The 18,460-nt window shown below is 46.5% G+C and overlaps 1 protein-coding gene across 1 annotated transcript in view; it reads left to right on the top strand.

Annotated features, from left to right (window-relative positions):
- The window catches only part of GINS3 (GINS complex subunit 3), a 238,200-nt gene that overhangs the window by 56,273 nt on the left and 163,467 nt on the right, over positions 1-18,460 (top strand). The gene's annotated exons all lie outside the window — the stretch shown is intronic.

Raw genomic sequence — 18,460 nt, 5'->3', positions numbered from 1 at the left:
CCAGGGTTTGTACAGTACTGAGCTTCAAGAATGTGTCCACAGTGTACCCTACTGGAAAAGAACAGAAATATGTATATACGATATACGTGTGGAAATGTATGTGTTGCAGTCTAAACTAGAACATACAGAATTAACTTGCAAAACTTCAAGAAAATAGTTGAAATTAAATTGTTTTACGATTGTGCTATAAATGTTATCTCTCAAGTTTCAGTACAGTAGCAGACATAATGTCTAGAACTAGAAGTTTTTTTTGTATTGTCTTGAACGAAAAGTAATTATTAGGTTTGAGATGTAGATGTGCTTTATTATTTTATGGCTTCCAGGATCTGCAAACATCTGAGATGTGTATTTTTCGCAAGGAGATGTCAAATGCTACACTGGTGGTTTAATTTGGGAACTAAAGTTAGGTGACAAAAAGTGATGTCATCCATGCTGACTCGACATTAATATTTGATATTGATTTAAGAACCCTCTCTGAGAGGGACTGTGCATTTTGTATCTTGTCTTTGACCTAGCAAGAACATCCACTCCTCTGCACTTGCCTTGCTGTAAGTTTGTTTTTAGGGCATAGTAACTCTTAGATTCAGATAGGAATATAGTGAAGTATAGCTTAGATGTTTTCTTTTGAGACTGTCCTGCAATGTTTTAAATATTTCCTTTGGTTTTGAACTCTGATGCAACTGATTACTTGCTGAGTGTCTTATTCTCTTACTATTTATTATTAAATATATTTAAGCTTATCTTTGTGACTATCTGTGAGACATTTAAGCTCTTAGCATACTTGCATATCTATTTTGTGACACTGTACAAGGCCACTCCTAAATAGCCTTGCTGTTGGTTAAGCTACCATTTGGATTATTAGTAACATTACAGAATAGTATTGGACACCCTTTAAGGGCCTTAGAGTAGCTGAGAGTTGGCTGGTGGCGGCTGGAACTACCTTTATAGTCTGGGCAGAAAGGGGCATAGCTTGTAAACCTGTGCCAGCCTTTCCCAGGTGTGTGTGTGTGTGTGTGTGTGTGTGTGTGTCAGCTACTTGGGCAGGGACACAAAGCACTGGTTGGACAGAGAGGGTGCTGGAGGTTTTGGCTTGGCCACTCTGCTGAGATCTCAACCATATAGCTGTGCCAGTGGGTAGTCTTATTGGGGATCTGGAAAGAGGGAGAAACCAACCCCATACTGACTGATCTCTGTGTGCTCATAAGGGAAATTGCACTTTACTGTGTGTACTTGTCATCCTTCTCAGTGTGTACATTCCCCACTGTTGCCAGTGGTGAGGATTGAAATTCCTTGATTACTGGGCCAGTGCAGGGGTGTCACCCCCCCCATGCATCCTAATAGATGGCAAGAAAAGTCTGATTTGCAGATGCAAATTTTAAACTACACCAGACTGGCGGGACTTTTATTAGTTGCTTTGGTGTCACTTACTCCCTTTTACTTCAGATAGCTTAATTCAATTTCTCCTTTAAGATTACTTTTACAGTTTGTTTCATGGTATCCCCCCCCCCCCAATTCTTTCTTCAGTTAGTGTCTTGTGGATTCCTTTTTTCCTTTATCATTCAAGGCTTCACAAAGTAAGTGCCCTTGCAGTAATCAAATCAGGCATGGAGGGAAAAAGCAGATAGAAAAGGAAAATGTTTGGGAGCAGCTCAATAGTCTGCCCCCTCTTCTAAGAAGGCAGACTGTATAAAGTTCAGCCTTCCACTGCTGTAGTATCCTTTCGGTTATATAGGCTGTTTCCTGTCGAAGAAATAACTGGCCATCTTAAAAACCTTTCTCTTTGCACCTTCACTACTCATTGGCAAATCCCAAGGCGGGAAATCCTCAGTCAGAATGAAGATTTCTTCAGTACTTTTTTTCCACTTTGAGGAACAGCATCTCAAGCTTCACAGTAGCAGCCGTTGTTTTGTTTCTTTTTGTCAAGTCCCTGTTGGGGAACCCCCTCCACACAAGAATTATTTACCCCATTATTTTTTTTTTTTTTAAAAAAAAAAAAAAAAAAAAAAGTCCCGTAGACCCTGTCCTTCCCAGCCTCCTGTGTCTTGTATCCACAATGGGGCACCAGCCATCCTCCTATTCCCCAGACTACCCCAGTATTGCTGGGGTCAGTTGTGGATCTTAAGAACATCTTGGGGGTTTGTCTGTCGTGCTTTCATATGTTTGTTTTTTAATATGCCCTACCCCACTTCCTTTTACTTATCCCCTTCCATTAAAAAGCAGCTCCCATCTTTGGTGCACTCCTCTCATTTGGGAGTGTCAGCAAGCACCCTGCCACCCAATATGGGCACGTCCATCCTACCCTGCCTGTTGTCAGCTGACTGAGCTACTAATTGAACCTAGGTCGCCTGCACCATAGTTAGGGCTTTATCCCACTATATATCATCGTCTGGAAAAATTGAAGTGCAAATCATATTTCTTCAAGAGACCAGATATTTTTTTCAGTTTCGGAAGCTTCCTGTCAGAGAACGCTGTTTTTAGTGAAAAATGTCCAGTAATGTGTTAATTTTTTGAAGTTATTGTGTAAGCTTTTTGACAAGTATCAGGAATATGTGTCTGTGTAATGCTTATACTGACTTTGTGGCAACCTACTTGTTATATTGCTTTTCTGTCAGTGTGTTTTGAGTGTTGGAAGGTACTGACGAGGATTTTGTGTTTTGATTGTGCTTTTTTATGATTAAGGGATTGGGTAAAGTCAAGTGTGTTGCTTATGAACACTCTGATAACTTGCCTTGCAACCGACTCTCTCTCCAGTAATGCTTGCATCTCTTCCATGGCTACAGCATGGATACTTAGACCATTCTGGCTGTTTTTTTTCCACTTTACCTAAAAAAAAAAAAAAAAAAAAAATCACTTATCAAGGATTCCTTCCTATTGTTGCTGACTATCTATGCTTCTGCTGACAATGGGAGAACAAGCAGACTGTTGGGATATTCTCAGACCGTTCGCTTATCTCTCCAGTTTCCTCTGTTGTAGTTTATAGTCATCACAAAACAGGAGTCTGCCACATCCTCAGGTTGTTCTAGTGTCCAATATGGGCTTGGAAGAAGCATCTTCTCTAGGTTTGGGAGACTCCAGGAAATCCTTCTCAGGGTAATCCCGGGGCAAGAAACCATTAAATCAGTCATCCCTTCAAGTCAGTTTTCAATTGGAACTCCTATTTAAAAAAATAAACCTTCTTCTAAAGAAGTAATTATTGTTTGAAAACATTGGTTCCTTACCTCAGCAAGACTGGCATTACAAGCAATAAATACTAGTACACGAAGCAATTACAAGTAGACTTATCCTGTAAAAGAATTAATGAGGAAACTGGGTCTGATGATTTTGTCTTTGACAGTGACAGGACATCTACAGATGCTTAAGCCAGCTTACTGGAGGAATTTTCTTTTAATCTGAAGATTTTCAGAATTAGACATAGTTTTATGGGAGCAAGCAGGTGTTCTTTCTGAACTGAAGAGATGCTGTGAAATGGTACAAATAGATAATACCGCGTTCTTCTCCTGATCCTCCCAGACTGCTAGCCTTGGAAGTTGTGCTGTATGCTGTCTGTAATCATCCTGATTACCCAGCTATCTGTCCTTAAAAAGCAGATAAACTGTATAAGGTATCCTAGACTAATACATTTCTATTCGCCCTCTCCTTAGATCTGATCCAGCAGTGATTTTTCAACTGCATCTCATGCTGCAACAGATTGGTCCTTTATGCTAATCCTTCACCTGGAAGCAAGGAAGAAAATGTGTTGGAGTGTATAGGTAAAATAATCCAATGTTGTCTGTTTTCATCTGATTAAAGCATGGGTTGTTGGATCTGATTGTATCCAACCTATTGACTGACTCTGAAGCTTCTCAGTTCCAAACTTCTGACTCCTCCACTACCATAATTGTCTACACTCCACCTTAGTACCTCAGATCTTGTTTGCCACCTGAAGAATTTGATCATGTTTGAGGGCTCGCCATTGCTGTATCCTTTTTGTGATATCGCTTGTAATAGTTCACTGCTCTTGCTACAGAGATTGTTTTCTCTTCAGTTTTTTTGAGTGCATAGTTACTCTAAAATTAAAATTTTAGAATTACAGTTAGGTAAATATTTCAACTGTATTATCATAATATACAATAAACTGTGTGTTTTCTCACTTTTTTATGGCACTTTATGTTTCTGCAGGGTTTTATAGTGGTTCACAGGGTTTAGGATAGTATGTTTTGATTGTGTGTGTATGTTAGTTCAGTGATGGACATTATGATTATGGCAGATGGCCAGACTTTTTATAAAGTGGACTGAATGTGGACACAAGCTGCCCCTCAGATCATATTTAATTTGTTTGGGTTCTGCCCATCTTACACAGTTATGCTTGTGCTTCTTTTAGGACTAGGGTTCCCCCTACCAGGATGGGAAACTCATTGTCAAGGGTCCACATGCAGGTCTGTAATATCTTTTTTACTTCCACAGCCTCCTCCCCAGTGAACAAGGGCAAAAGGCCAGAAGACTAACAGGCAAGGTGAAAGAGGAAGAAATTGATGGAAAAAGAAACATTTGGAGCCAGAAAGATCCAGGAAGTACTCTGTACTTCATCCGAGTCGGACCTAAAATTCCTCGATGTTCAGAACAAGCAGTCTCTTGGATCCATCCTTTACCTTCTCTGTCCTGTTCCTCTCCAGACCCAGTGAGGCTGAGATTACACTCAACTCATCCTCCAGGAACAGAGGTATTAGAGACCATCTTTGGCTTCTTCTGTCATCCCAGAACCAGACCATGCAGTACATTTACAGGATGATGAGAAAGTTCCTCAGAACACAGATCTAGCTTGGAGTTTTCTCTGTACTGTCTTCCGGGAATGCACAGAGTCTTGGGCCAACTATTCTTATTCCTGTCCTAGTCTGCTCTTCAGATTTGACTAATTTTGGATCTGATCTGTCCTGGAGCACTTTTGACAGAGCTGACAAGCCTGATTTACTTAAACTCCCACTTCCATTCCTCTTTTGACTCATAGTTGAAGTAAATCTGCTCCAGAAGAGAGTCTGAGCCAAATCTTGGTGGCTGGGGTGACAAGTTGTCGGAGCCATCTCTTCCTCTTAGCACTGGGATTAGCTTTGGAGTTGATATGCATTAGTTTTGAGGTTTCTTTCTTGTCTGCAGACTGGAGGAAGCCTATTGAGCTTAACTGTATTCTCTCTGTCAAAGGCTTTTGGGAGGTTCCTGTCTATACCAAGGTAGAGAGGGCACATCATTCAGATCAGTTCCATCTAAACCCAGTCAGGAACATGCTTCTACTTCCATCCTCCTGTCAGATATGGACAAGTTGGTACCACAAGCTTCTTGGGCTACATGCTACATTAGCTGCCAGTCTACTTTTGGAAACCTCCTCTCTCCCATCGAAACCAGTTCATAAAAGACAGATGTGCAAGGAGAAGCACATACTCTTCTCCAGTTTCACTGAAGACATACTTGGATGGAGACTATGGCTCCTCCTAAATCCTTGTCAGAAGATGTCACTTTCAAGATATCCTTGAATTGATGGAGAGAGGGAGATGGTCTACAGGTAACCCTTCACAATTGATGGAGAGAGATGGTCTACAGGTAACCCCTCACTGGATGAGTCTGTTATGGAAGCCTTTGGTTCTGGCTCAGCTTCTTCCTAGGTCGACCCACTCATTGATGTCCTAGATCAACAGGCATAGAAGGACCCTGATGGGTAGAACCAATTCTCCAAAAACCTGGTATGATTTTTGTCGGCACCAGAAGAGAGCACTGGAACAAAGGCCTTACCGGCAGATGCTGTGGTTGTAGTGGTAGTCACCTTAATTCAGAGAGACTTTAGCAAAGAGCTTTACAAGTCTGTTTTGGGTAATCTGCCTGTGGATGTTCAGAGTACAGTGGATTCCTAGCTTTCTACCCTTCAGTCTAGTTCCACTGTAGCCATGTGACTACTTTCTAACACAACTGATGGTATGGCTAGAGCAGCAGGCACTTGCATCACCATGTTTTGGCATGTATGAATGTATCTCTGCAATTTTTGTGGAAAACTTTGACTGACTTCTTTATCAATGCCTTCTTTTGGCCCAAGTGAAGGACATGCTACTAGGGAGTCAGTAAGATATTAAGAATTTCTCTCAAGTGGGAATCCATTTTACCAAACTTTAGAGAATCTACTCTGGAAGGCAGAGGGCTGGGAAGAAAATGCGGTTCTATAAAGCGCTCTTTTTCAAAACCGTCCTGGTGATGGACCTTCTTGTGGCAGAGGAGATAACTACAGTGGGTGTCACCCTAGAGGCAGACTGCATAACCAGAGCTTTTGCGGTCCTTTTCTTTTCAGCGTCCCTGAAGGGTTGCCTGACTGCTGGGGAGAGGGGTGGGAGCTTGTTTCTGCACCCACAAGCCTGGCAAAAAATGATTATTGGGTGCTAAACAATTTCCAGAGGCTATTCCATACCATTTTCCCATCCTCTTACAAAGAAGAAAAAAGTTCTCAATGTTTCACCCAATTAGTGAGAAGTCACAGCAGCAGAAGTTTCCAAGCTGCTAGAAAGTCATCCAACCGGTCTCTGATCACCAGTTACTCGAGGTTCTTTTTAGTGCCTAAGAAAGCAGGGGATCTTGGACCTATCTTGGACCAGAGTCAGTTAATCCAGAATGTGAAACTGACAAAATTTCAGATCACAGTTTGGTCCTTTTTGCCTCTCCTGAGGAAGGACGACTGGATGTGCTACATAGATCTCGAAGATGCATACTATCATGTAAGGATAGAGAAGCATTCGAGGAGATTCCTCAGTTTCCGTTCAGAAGCTAGTCATTATCAATTCAGAGCCCTGCCTTTCTGTTTCACCACAGCCCCTAGGGTGTTAAAGATGATTTAAGTTGGTGGCAGCATGTCTTCTCCTGCTAAGAATCCATGTTTTCCCATACCTCAGTGACTCCTAAATGCTACCTCCGACTGGTTCCTGAGCCATCTGGACCTCCTGCTCCATTTGGAAAAAGATCTAGGGATCATAGTCAGTCTACCAAAAAAGTAATCTTACCCCAACTCAAGAGAATTTAACAGATGTCCCCTGCAGTCACAATTCCAGATAGCCAAGCTTACCCATTCTAGGATGGTGTGTGCGCTTCACAGCCACCCAAGTAATCCATCGAGACTAATTCCTCACCTCTTAGGTTTAATGGTTTCTACAATCCTCATGGATATCCTTCTAAATCAATATTTCAGTGCTCTCCCGCATAGGGCAGCCCAATGTTTGTCCAGTATACCAAAACCTTGTGATCTTGTATGTGTGGTATATCACACACATGCTCCCCCACATAGGATGCAGGGCATAAAAGTGATGTACAGACTGTTAACCCAGAACTCCTTTGCCTCCAGTCTAAATGCCATTATTGCTTATTGATATGAATGTTTTGATGCTGTGCTGAATACCCAGCTATCAAGTAAGTGCCCCATTGTTTCTTTTCTTTTGGGTTTGTATTTTATTTTGCTTACCTAGAGTTCATTTCTTCCAAGAAGGGAAAATGTCAGTGTGGGAGGCAGATTCTCCATAACAGTTGTCACAAACAGCCCCTCTTCTGTTTGGTTGCTTCCCACGGCCATACCTCTTGTAGTACCTCTAAGGTGTTGCACAATCCAGAAGCTGTTGTTCTCTGGTCATTTTATTTTGAAAACCAGTGGCTTAAATGGTTAGCCCAGGGTAGCATGCCAGACTCCATTAACCCAGAGATACTCCCATTAGATAAGAAGGCAAGAAGTCTCTGCTGGATTCTTTACCAGTCAGTCTCCACCGGATGACTTCTAGAAGTGGGTAATAGCTCTGTAGGCCATTTGGTGTCTACAACTGATTCCTATGCCTTGACACCATTGGATCCATCTATTTACACGTTCTCTCAGGTTTTGCAGACTTCTCGGACCGGAATTCTGGTGCCTTCGATGCTATGAGGAAGGTCATGTCTTCTAAGACCACTATCTCCTCGGATCTTTCTTCCCCTCCCCCTAAAGGGCCTCGTTCTGTCTCTTCCCCACACAGGTCCCTACCAAGCGTTGAGACCCAGAGCCTCTGGTATCCCCATTGGGCGGCCTCTCCTCTACAGGGACTTCACCGGATGCTCCCACCGATGAAGTACCTAGGAAGAGACTGTGCAAGAGGAGGCACTTGGATTCCCCACAGGAATCCCTGACATTGGAGGAATCTGAAGGGTCCCCACAATCCCCCTCAGAGGATGTCTCATTTGCAGACCTATTGGAGATCTTAAGGCAGAGGGGTGATTGGCAGTCACTTGCCCCTACTGAGGATGAGTCTGTACTCCTGAAGGCCTTTGGGTCTCAACCATTCACCTCCTGGGTTACTCCTCCCTTCGAACTATTGGATCTGGTTGCTCTAAGGGCATGGGAGTCCCCTGATTCAGTGGAACCGGCCCCTCAGAGGCCCAACAAGTTCATTACTTCCCCTGCTGACAAGACCTTTCTTACCAAGGGAGTCCCAGTTGATGCCATGGTGGTGGTGGCAGCCACCAAGAAAGAGATGAGATGTCTGAAACCTCCTCTTCTGTCCATCCTCCTAATAGGGATTCAGTCCATCCTCCTAATAGGGATTCTAGGACGATGGACCAGTATGGGAAACGCATATTTAGTTCTGCGGCATTTTCCATGAGATCGCTCAACTGCCTGACCCATCTTACCCACCTTCAACGAGATCTCCTTAAATAGCTGGGAGATGCTCTACAGGGTAACACAGCTGATGCAGTTTCTGAGAAAGTGACTGCACAACTCAACACCCTCAATTCTATCAACTCATCCATGCGGCTCATTTCTTATGCCGCCGATGGATCGAGTAGGGCGGCAGGTTCAGCGATAGCTCTTCAGAGACTGTCCTGGATGCGGAAGCCTTGGTCTTCCTTCGTCAATACCCCATTCGATGGTTCCGCTTTGTTCGGGCCTAAAATTAAGGAGACTCTTACTAGGTGTGAACAAGAAGGAAATACTCTGCCTGCTGTAAGAGTCAGTTTTTCCACTCCAACTGGACCGTACCCCAAAGGATAACAAAGTGGAAAAATGTAGTTTCGAAAGCCCCAAGGAACTTTCCAGAACACACCTACGGATACCCCCTCTAGGGGCAGAGGGGGTAAAAAACAGAAGACTCCGTCCAAATGGCAGAGGGGGTCCGCAAAACCAGGGTGACTGGGAGCAGTTCTCTGGTAAGCCCCATCAGCGTTCCTGAAAGGAAGCCTGGCTGTCCTTCTCTGGAGGCGGTCGGGGGTCGCTTGGCTTTATATCCAAACGCCTGGCTAAACATTACAAATGATTCTTGGATAAAAAGCATAATTCCCAGAGGTTACTACATCCCCTTTACAAAATTCCCTCCCATGTGTACAAGTATTCCGGACGTTCCACCCAGTCTGCGAAAACTAGCAACCATAGAAATTCAACACCTGCTAGACAAGAGTCATCCAGCCAGTCCTGGCAGACCAGATAGGATCCGGAACTTACTCAAGGTTCTTCTTAGTTCCAAAGAAAACAGGGGACTGGAGGCCCATATTAGACCTCAAACACCTTCGTCAAGAAGGAAAAGTTCCGGATGGTCATGCTTCAATAGATACGCCCTTTCCTAGAAAAGGGCGATTGGATGTGCTCTATAGATCTCAAGGATGCTTACTACCACATCAAAATGGCCAGATCATCCAGAGATCACTTGCGTTTCTGGCTGGGGGCCAGTCATTACCAATTCAGAGCCCTGCCCTTTGGTCTCACCACAGCCCCCAGAGTATTCACCAAATGTATGGCAGTGGTCACGGCTCACTTGAGATGCTTAGGATTCTGGGTGTTATCATATCTGGACGACTGGTTCCTCACCGCCACCTCCAGGCATCAACTAATTCAGGCAAGAGACTACATGATCAACCTGTGTTCCCAGTTGGGCATAACCTTAAACTTCGAAAAATCTGCGTTATCGCCCTCGCAGTGTATTACCTTTATAGGAGCAGAGCTGGACACTGTCGATTCAAGGATCAGGTTGCCTCAAACAAGAATCTTATCCCTAAGAAGTCAGTTGTCCAGTCTGTTGTCCCAGAACAAAGCTCCTGCATCCCAGATATTGAAGCTATTGGGCACAATGGCAGCAACGCTAATAGCAGTCCCATTGGGGCGCATGCACATTCGGATACTGCAGTGGTTACTCTTCACACAATGGTCTTGCCAACAACTGCCATGTCGCACGAGATTCGGTTAACAAATCTTTGCAAGGAGGATTTCAATTGGTGGCTGAACAGCGATCTGATAGTAGTCGGACGTCCCCTTGTTCTTCCCCAACCCATAGCCACAGTGACCATGGATGCTTCCCTGATAGGTTGGGGAGGGGCTATTTCAGGGAAAGACTGTCCAGGGTACTTGGTCAAGCATGGAATCACACTTGCATATAAATGTCCTGGAGCTGAGAGCGGTGTTCACTTTCACGACAGTCTTCCTCCAGGGACAATTGCAATTCAGATGGACAACATGTCAGTAGTCTGGTACATCAACAAGCAAGGGAGAACCAGATCGTATCCCTTATGTCGATAGGCCATAAGAATTTGGCAGTGGGCTGTATCCACCAGGCGCTTTCTGATGGCAACTCACATCCTGGGGTCATCCAACATGATAGCGGACAAACTGAGCAGGGCCATCCTGTTGCCTCACGAGTGGTCCCTGAAACAACAGGTGGCGGTGAAGATTATCCGCAGGTGGGGCCAGCCTTGCTGCGATCTGTTTGCATCTCCGATGAATGCCAAATGCAGAAGCTACTTTGCCTTTATCCCCCACTGGGGAGCAACCCGAGGGACGGGCTTGTACACTATTGGCCCCCGGGCCTGCTGTATGCCTTCCCGCCAATTCCCAAGTTCATACAGAAAGCCAAAAGTCTGGGAAGGACTGTTATTCTGATAGCCCCATCTTGGCCTTGTCAGATTTGATTCCCCTTCCTACAGAAGTATCGAGTGGAAGAACCATGGGTTCTGGACCCAGTGCCAGACCTTCTGACTCATTCGTCGGGAGTTCTTCATCCCTCCCTCATCTCCCTAAAACTGACAAGCTTGGCTGCTCCAATTCCTATATTAGCCAGGTCTCAAGATTTGTCTCCTGCCGTCCAACATATTAGTTTCCTCTCATAAACTGTCAACCAGGAAGCTATATGATAGCAAATGGAAACTATTTCTTCACTGGGCTTCTCACCACGACATTGACCCATATGTGGCGCCTATTCATACCATACTAGAGTTCTTGTCCTCCTTGTTCTATGATGGCGCAGCAGCTGCCACCATAAGGGTTCAATTGGCTGCCATTTCCAACTTTCATGTAGGGTTTAACGGATCTAACATGTCCCACAGACTATGTAAGGCCTTCTTGAAAGGGACCCTTGGGATAAAACAAGATTCAAATTCCAGGGACAGACAGGATGTCTGATAGGTGGTCTATCAGACACCCTGTCTGTCCCTGGAATTTGAATCTTGTTTTATCCCAATTGATGCTTACCCCCCTTCGAACCCGTGTCATCTTGCGATTTTGAAGTTTCTGTCTTGGAAAACAATATTTCTGGTAGCCATTACATCTGCACGTAGGGTCTCTGAACTCCAAGCTTCATCTTCCAGGCCCCCATATTTGATCTCCCCCCCCTGATGGGGTGTCCATCAGGACAAATCCTACCTTTCTTCCTAAGGTCTGTTCAGAAATGAACTTAAATCAGTCGATTTTGAGCTCCCAAGTATTTTAGACACCATACCAACAGACTGGAATATATGTTACACAAGCTTGATGTTCACAGACCATTGAGATTCTACTTGGACAGAACAAAAGATTTCAGGCAATCTGATAAACTCTGTCTCTTACGCAGAGAACAAGAAAAGTTCTGCGGTATCAAAAGTCACATTAGTGGCTTTCTGATTGCATTAAATTCATTTATTCCTCCACTAACCAGCCATTACCGACTAATGACAAAACCCATTCTACCCGGGCTGTTTCTACGTCATTAGCTCATGCAGCTCGTTTACCCATGGATATCATCTGTGCAGCTGTACTTGGTCCACACCTCACACGTTTATCATTCATTACAAAGTGGACAGGGCCTCCAGAGAAAGGGCTTCCTTTGGTTCCACTGTGCTCAGGAATTTTCTCCCTTGAGTCGCCCAGGATTAGGGTGCTTGGGACGCTGCCCACATGTAAGAACAAAACAGCGAGATGGAACAACTTCGCATAAAGAAGTTATGATCTGAAGTAGTTAACTTTATTTGTTCATCAACCTGTGAGTATCTGATCATATTGGATCCGAGACGCCAGCTTCAAACAGCTCCTCCCCTTACCCATAATCCCCTGCCATCCCTCTGACCCCAGATCTCGTTTGCCATGGTTGAATCAACAGCTTTGAACGAGTTCTAGGCATGGGAGTTAGTCGTTCAGTGAGAAAAATATTCCTTTTTCTAATTTTTTCTTATAGCTAATATTACTTGTGTGTGTTACTCCCTAGTGTTAAAAACCTTTTAGTTATAAAATTATTTTTTAGTGTAGTTTATTCCTCCCAGTGTGTGTGAAGGTGTGTGTGTGTTGGGCCTTGTGTTGTTTTTAGTTACGGTCAGAGGCCCCAAAAACTTTTTCTCTAAATGCACAGTGTGGCCATAAGCTATCCCCAGTGGATGGCCACACTTGGTATGTTATTTGCCTTTGGGTTGACCACCTTTCATCAGGCTGCACTATTTGTGCAGCCTTCAACCCCAGGGCTCTAAAGGACAGGAGGTCGAAGTTGATTCTGGTGGGACTTTTGTCCCCGGATTCGGCTTCTGTCTCCTCTCCCTCCGTGGCACCTGCCGCGGCCGCAGCAGTGCCTCCTTCCATCCCTGGCCGGGACTCAACCCCCCACCTTAGGTCAGGAGGAGAGGGAAGCTAGGCGGGAGAAGAAAGACAGACACCAGAAGCTGCGGGCCGAGTCTTCCTCCTCGGCTCTGCCGGCTAAACAAGCAGCCTCTCCCAGGGCTTCCGGGCCTTCTCCTTCCCGGCTCCATTCACCTCACTTCTCCCCAGAGCTGGAGGAGGGGACCCATTCACCTTCAAGGTCATCGAGGTGGTACTCCCGGCCCGCCTCAGTGGCCTCTTCTAAGTCCACCCGAAGCTTGTCCGATGCAGATATGGACCGGATGATGTGTAGGTTCCCCCAGGCCCAGCTGCAGATGGGAGTGTTCCTGCCCCCCCCCTCTGGGGGGGGGAGCTCGACCCCCCCTTTTTCGCCCCGATTGCTCCTTCTCTGACCCACTTCCGGGGTTTGGAGCCTTTGGATCCGGGTTGCATAGGAGCCAGGGTAGTTCAGCGCCGATAGTCTCTCGTACTTCTGATCCGACCAAACCCTTGAGTTTGTCGGGCCCCTTCTCTGTTCCGAGCTCTCGGAGCCGAGAGCTGAGCTTCGGATCCGGAGGTGTCAGTGTGTCTTTGGCTGTGGCTCGGTCGGAGCATACTGGCCCTTCGGATCAGATTGCTTTGGCGCCGGCTCCGATCCACACACCGGATCCAAGGGGGCTGCTCTCTGATCCAAGAGAGAGCAGTTCTCCCTCTGCGTTCGATGTTGTGGAGAGGGTATTGTCTCGGGATTCGAGGCCCCAGGCTCCTACTAAGGTTCCACCCTGCACTCTCTCTCTGACGGGCCTACCTTCCATCACCCGGCCCAGCCCCTGAGGAGGTTCCTCACAAGCGCAAGTGCAAGAGGAGGCACTTGGACTCACCTGAGTCCTTGACAGAAGACACGGACTTGGAGGAAGGGGAAGGTTCCCCAAGGTCACCCCCCCCCCGAGGATGTTTCCTTCGGGAACATTATGGAAATGCTTTGAATTAGAGGGGGGTGGTCAGCCCAAATACCTTCCTCAGATGGGACTGTTTCTGAAGGCGTTTGACGCAGGCCCATCTACCTCTTGGGTGTCCCCTCCTGGTGATCCCCTGGTAGATCTCATTACTACCAGGGCATGGAAGTAACCTGACACTGAGCCCATTCCAAAGAGACCAGATAAAATCCTCAGCCCCCCCACTGATAGGACGGTATGGAGCAAGGGTGCTCCAGTAGATGCCATGTTGGTGGCGGCTGCCACCAAGAGGGAACTAGCCCAGGAGAGTTCCTCAGTCCATCCTCACAAAAGGAGTCTCTGACGATGAACCGCCTGGGGAAGCGGATGTTCACCTAAGCTACCTTCGCTGTAAGGTCGCTGAACTATATGGCACATGTCATACGACTCCAGTGGAATCTCATCATGGAATACGCCGGGTCGCCCCCAGAGTCCATGTCGACTGAGGATAAGAAGGTGTTCTCTCAGCTCGAAAGTCCATTTCGAACACTTCTATGCCGCTCCTCTCCCATGCCACGGAAGGGGCCTCTAGAGCTAGCGAAGCGGGCATTGTTTAAGACTACATGCTTGGCTCCGCCTCTGTGATTTTGCGGAACCCTTCAAGGTGTCTTTCACAAATGCCCCGTTTGACGGTTCTTCACTTTTTGGCAAGACTGTACGCGACACGCTGGTCCAGAGCGAGAGACTGGAAGACATTGTCTGCCGCCGGAGTCTACTTCTCTGCTTCCCAGAGGTCCTTCTCCAGGAGCCAAAGGGGACAAAAGAAGATGTGGTTCTGGAAGTCTCAACAGTTCCATTTCGCTTCGGACACTTCGTCCTTCAGAGGCAGAGGATGACTGAGTGGACGCCGGCCCAGAGGCAGAGGTGGACCGAAGAATTTCGGGTCGAGAGAACCCTTTTCGGATCTGCCCTCGCAGCAGCCCTGAAGGGTTACCCGACTGTTCCACTCTGGAGGCAGTCGGGGGGGCTTTTCTCGAGGCACCTAGCAGTTTGGGGAGTCCATTACAGCAGATCGCTGGGTGCTTCAGATCATATCCAGAGGTTACAAAATCCCCTTTCTGAATCCCCCTCCCAGATCCCGGAGCCTCTCCGATGTCCCACCCAATCGAAGGGAGGCAGCAGCCGCAGAAATAAAGCAGCTGCTAGAAAAAAAAGCGATCCATTGATCCCCGAGACCAATCTGGATCGGGCATCTGCTCCAGGTTCTTTCTGGTGCCAAAAAAGATGGGGGACTTTAGGCCAATCCTCGACCTGTCCTTTCTAAAACTATCAGTGGCCAAAGAAAAGTTCTGGATGGTCACCATTCAATCCATTCTCCCACTCCGACTGGATGTGCTCGATACACCTTAAGGATGCGTACTACCACATATTGATGGGCAGACTATCTAGAAGGTTTCTCCGCTTCCGGCCAGGAGCCAGTCAGTACCAGTTCAGGGCCCTTCCCTTTGGTCTTACCACTGCCCCCAGGGTGTTCACCAAGGTTTGGCAGTAGTAGCGGCCCACCTGAGACTCAAGGAATACAGGTCTTCCCGTACCTGGATGAATGGCTCCTGACCGCCCCCAACAGGCATCTACTATGTTCAGCCAGAAATTACTTCCTCCACTTGGCCTCCTGGCTGGGAATCACGATCAACCTCAACAAATCTTCCCCTTCATCCAACCCAGATCTTAGACTTCATAGGAGCCAGGTTAGACACCAACCTGTTGAGTCTTGTTAACTCTGGACTGGATTTGTACTCTGAAGCTCCACGTACAGGCCCTTCTACAATCCTCTGCTCCTCCAGCAGAATTGGTTCTGAGAGCTCTAGGTTCCATGGCGGCCACGATCAACCTGCTACCTCTAGCGTGCTTGAACATGAGGATACTACAATGGACCTTGCAGGTTCATTGGTCCATCCTGCTACACCCACTGAGTTTACCCATTCCCCTCAGCAGGGATTGCAGGAAATCCCTGCTCTGGTGGCTCCAGTCTCCGGACCTCCAGATAGGGCGCCCCTTTTCTATGTCCCCACCTCTAACCACGGTGACCACGGATGGTTCACACCTAAGGTGGGGGGGCCTTGTATGGGAAGAACCGTCCAAGGCACGTGGACCCATATTCAGAGACCTTATTGCATATCAATGTCCTAGAGATGAGAGCAGTGCTTTTGGTGTTGCAAGCACTCCAGGCCCTTCTTCCCGTAGGGACAGTTGCAGTTCAGACAGACATGTCAGTGGTCTGGTATATCAACAAACATGGGGGAACCAGATCCTACCCACTTTGCTGAAAGGCCATGAGAGTTTGGGAATGGGCGATCTCCACCAACCGCTTTCTCATAGCGACGCACATTCCGGGTCGGTCGAACATTTTGGCAGACAGGCTGTCGCACTATCCTCTCACCGTACCAGTGGTCTCTGAACCCCAGAATAGCGAAGCAAATCTTCAAGTGGGGTCAGCCTTGCTGCGATCTCTTTGCGTCTCCGAACGCAAAGTGCGGCAACTACTTCGCTCTAATTCACCCATCAGGGGAATCTCCCAGAGACGCTCTGGTGCATGTTTGGCCATCCGGTCTACTTTATGCTTATCCTTCTCTTCCCAGAATGCTAAAATTCTTGCAGAAAGCCCGTTGGTTGGGGAGCAGAGTGATTCTCATAGCTCCATTCTGGCCTCGTCAAACGTGGTTCCCATACCTATGGTCTCATCTAGTGAATCCTCCATGGATTCTAGATCCCACTCCGGATCTGATCTCTCACCCACTAGGATTACCAACCCCGAATCTGGACAACCTCAAGCTCACAGCTTGGCTGATCCAGTTCCAGTAATACTTACGACTCCTGGTATCTCGTCCCCTGTTGAGGCTGTTTTGGTAGCCGCCCATAAACCTTCTACGAGAAAGGTTTATAACAGCAAATGAAAACACTTTACTATCTGGGTGGAGCATAGGAAGTTTGATCTCTTTACAGCTCCCATACCAGCGGTGTTAGAATTTTTGTCGACTTTATTCGACCAAGGTGCTAGCTCTTCCACGGTCAAAGTCCAATTAGCTGCGATTTCCCATTATCATGTGGGAAGTGATCTCTGTTCCTTAGCATCTTCCAAATTATGTAAGATTTTCTTAAAAGGCACCTTCCTTTTAAGGCTTCCGGTTAAAGACGCAGTCCCTCCATGGGATTTAACTCTTGTTCTCCAGTCCTTGACGGCCCCTCCGTTTGAACGCGCAGCCACGGTGGATCTAAAATACTTGTCTTGGAAGACCGCCTTTCTCATTGCTATCACTTCGGCTAGAAGGGTTTCGGAGCTTCAAGCCCTTTGCGCCAAACCTCCGTACTTGGTCATCCATAAAGATAGTTTCCGTCGGGACCAATCCCTCCTTTCTACCCAAAGTTGCTTCTGAGCCGAATATTAATCATTCTATTAATTTACCAGTTTTCTTTTCAAATTATCAAAACAGGGGTGAATACAAACTACATTCTCTGGACGTACACAGGCAATTGAGATTCTACTTGCACAGGACCGCTGAACATAGGCAATCTAAGCAACTCTTTGTATCCTTTGCAAGACCCTCTTTGGGCAAACCAGTATCAAAAGTTACATTGTCCAGATGGCTTTCCCAATGTATACTTGCATATAAGAGTTCTGGTCGGCTTGTACCTGAAGGAGTCCATGCTCATTCTACCCGATCGATTTCTACTTCTACTGCCTTTTGCTCCAGTGTGTCCTTGGACGACATTTGTTCAGCTGCCACTTGGGCTTCATCCCATACTTTCATTAACCATTACAAGGTGGATCTAATTTCCAGAGGGAGAGCATCCTTCAGCTCTGCAGTGCTCCGGAATATCCTTCCATGAGTACCCCCCAAGTTTGGGTAGCTGGGGACTCTGTCCCACAGGTTGATGAAGAAATGAAGTTAACTACTTCAGATAAAGAAGTTATGTACTCACCATAATGTTCCATCTGAGTAGGTAAACTTAATTTGTCAGCAACCAACCCCCCTCCATCCCCCTAACCTATAGTGCATTCTAGAAGGGTTCCTTGTCCTTCTCCAGATAACATCAAGTTAGGATTTGCAGGTGATCCTTTGTTGTAATGTTCTGTGTTGCTATAGCAAACTCGATCTGAAGTCATAGAGGGATGGCAGGGGATTATGGGTAAGGGGGAGGAGCTTGGAGCTCGGATCTTAGCTGTTTGAAGCTGCCGGCTCGGATCCGATATGGATCCAATACCCACAGGTTGCTGACAAATTGTTTACCTACTCAGATGGAACGTTATGGTGAGTGCATAACTTTTTCTTACCATAACGTTCCATGTGAGTTGTTCATCTCGCCTTTTTGTTCTTACATTCCCTCCCACCTTCCCCCTCCTGGTGAGAAAGATGGTTGTCTTGGTGGATTGGTTGGTCTTGTCAGCCTGTCTTAAGACAGACTGCTTTTTTCCTTTCTGCAAATCTAGAGGTACCTAGATAGGTACTGCAGTGCTTAATTTTTTTAGGCTGTCTTCGGGTGCAGCGTACTAGATCTGGGGTTTACAGTAGAGCATCATGGGATATATACTGTGTCTTGAGCTTCTCCGAGTTTGAGCTTGAAAACCGGCTGACTCTGAGTTGAGGGATCGCCTCCGAACCCACGTGTAAGAACAAAAAGGCGAGATGAACAACTC

This window comes from Protopterus annectens, chromosome 8.part0 (genome assembly GCF_019279795.1).
Source record: "Protopterus annectens isolate FY-2018-M chromosome 8.part0, PAN1.0, whole genome shotgun sequence".
In the NCBI taxonomy this organism is placed as follows: Eukaryota; Metazoa; Chordata; order Ceratodontiformes; family Protopteridae; genus Protopterus; species Protopterus annectens.
The sequence above is the reverse complement of the archived record's forward strand: the minus strand, read 5'-3'. Positions and strand labels throughout refer to the sequence as shown.